Source organism: Pteropus vampyrus, unplaced genomic scaffold (assembly GCF_000151845.1).
Source record: "Pteropus vampyrus isolate Shadow unplaced genomic scaffold, Pvam_2.0 Scaffold49, whole genome shotgun sequence".
Taxonomy (NCBI): domain Eukaryota; kingdom Metazoa; phylum Chordata; class Mammalia; order Chiroptera; family Pteropodidae; genus Pteropus; species Pteropus vampyrus.
This window is the reverse complement of record NW_011888830.1, coordinates 2,397,867-2,400,370: the sequence shown is the minus strand read 5'-3', so window position 1 is coordinate 2,400,370 and position 2,504 is coordinate 2,397,867.

Genomic DNA, 2,504 nt, shown 5'->3' with positions numbered 1-2,504 from the left:
GCTGTTTTTCTCAGAAATGATAGGAGAAGTACTGGGACACTGTACACTTTTACTGGCAACTGGTAGTGTCTGTCAGAATCAATGTATAAGTTGTTCTGGTCACAGCAATAGACTCATGATTCACATCTTAAAGGCATGCATTAGTGTATTGATTTAACATTTCTGTGATATTCACATCCCTTTTATTCCTATAACCATAATGCTTCCTTTCTGCGTCATGCCTTAGAAATCATGTGACTTGGTGCCACTCATGTAAATCAGTAAAATTACAAATGTCTATTTAATGAGAATGGTTATCAACGTATACTGAACTAGAAAAAAAATAAAAGCACAGTATCATTTTTTTTTAGACCTCTTGGTTTCTTGAGTTAAAAAATTTCAAAAGTCTAAGCTCAAAATAAGAGATGGAAAACTAGATTTTTAAAAAGATTTAATTTAGAGCTCTTCAAATTTGTAACTTTACACCTCACAAGTCTGTTTATGCTTTCTTATTACATCTTCTCCAACTCAAGGCATGAAATGTGTCCCCTGTTACTTAACCTTCTTACTTTCAATCACTACAGCAACAAGGGTCAGCATTTTGAATTCCTTCACAGGAAGAGACATTTGAAGAATTCCAAATCAAATATCCCCATGGTAAAATATGGGATAAAAATATGATAAGGTAAAATAAAAATATTTTACTTTATTCCTCTTAAAAATTGGATAACATGTCCCATTTATATCTGTTAAATTTCATCATCAATGAAATATAGAGCTCGAATTATGTTTTCAGTGAATAGAAATATTAACAACGAAGAAGAAATTTTAATTTTATTTAAATGACATATTATTCTTAGTAAAATAAAATATTCTTATAAGAACCATTTGGTTCAGTTTTGTGTTGCCCATACATACACTGTAAGAAAGCATACTGTATTCTAAAGCATAGCCTGTTTTAAGCTGACTGTATTACCTTCGAAGTTTTATTATTTTAAAAAATTCCTTGATTGACTTTAGAAACAGCATCCTTTACAAAATTGAGGATCTATGATTTAAAGAAATCATAGGGTCACACAGGAGGTCACAGATTAAGGATGAAGACTTTTGGGTCTTGAGGCTTAACTTACATTTCTCTTGGATGTACTTGGCTATTTGGTTTTTATCTTCAGCTTATCTTAGGGTTCAGGCTATTTTTTGAAAAATTTGGAGAAATATTTAAGTCCTCAATATTTATAACACTATTACACAAACAACTCCTAAATTACTCTATGAAAGTAGTAATTCATTGTCAGTTTTTAAATCTGATAAAGCACAGTCTAAAGCAGACTTATTCCCCACTACCAACTGCAAAATCAGTTAATTTTTAAAAACTTTTAATAAAGGCATATTACTTTAGTGTCGTTTCCCTGTGTCTTCCCTAATATAGAGAATCAGCTACTCTTCTGTCAATCACATTTCCAATTTAGTGCATCTTTATTGAAAGAATGTTAAATTCATGAAATTAGCTCACAACCTAGTGTCAAAACTATAGGTCAACTATTTGCAGGTTACTGTAGATGATGCAAAACTTAAGACTCTGTGCCATCTAGAAGTTTATGCTATAGTAGGGGAGATGAGATAAGTTTGAAAATGACTAATACAAAGTAAAATGAGGTAAGAATTAAGTCATAGGATGTCAGATTGTGACTACAGCATATTGCATTTCCCCAAAGTGACCAGTTCATTATTTTGTGTCCCACATGCTCTTCCAGAAACTTGCCACACCCCCACCTAGAGGTGGATTCTATTTCACTTCCCTCTTGAAATTGAGCAGGACTTTGTGGCTGCCTCTAGGAATGTAATGCACTGAAAGTGATGCTGCGTCACTTCCAAGGACGTGACTTGGCACCCAGCTGCCATGTTGTGATGGAGCTCAGGTCACATAGAGGACCATGGAGATGTTGGAGCTGATAGCTTCACCCGAAGTCTTAGCTGACAGCCAGCATCAAATACCAGACTTAGTGAGAAAGACTTCTGATAAGCCAAGTTCCAGCCTTGGAGCTGTCTCAAATGACCTCAAGTAGAGCAGAGACTCATGCAAGCCATATATATATGTATGCATATATATGTATATGAGTATATATACATACGTATGTGAGTATATATACATACGTATGTGTTCAAAGATAAAGCCGGATACTAATTAAGGTGTTCAGTAATATACTATTGCAGTAGGGAAAACAAGACAGCATGAACTAAACTCAATTTTGATTTGTACAGAAGTGACTGAGCAGTTTAAAGGGAAGATGAAGGAACAGGGTGAGTTGATAGTTCATGGAGTAGGGGAAGTTAAACAGGACGAAACAGGAAGGAAGGTTTTGTCCACATGAAACCCATCTGAGTTTGGTAAGTGGAGCTTTTGAAAGTTAGTCTCCTACCCTACGATGGAGACTGGGAGACAGACACCCTGTCTTCAGGTGTTAGCTGAAACAAATGGTAAATTCTTTGGCAGCCTTGAGCTTTCTCCTGCAGATACCTCCTCG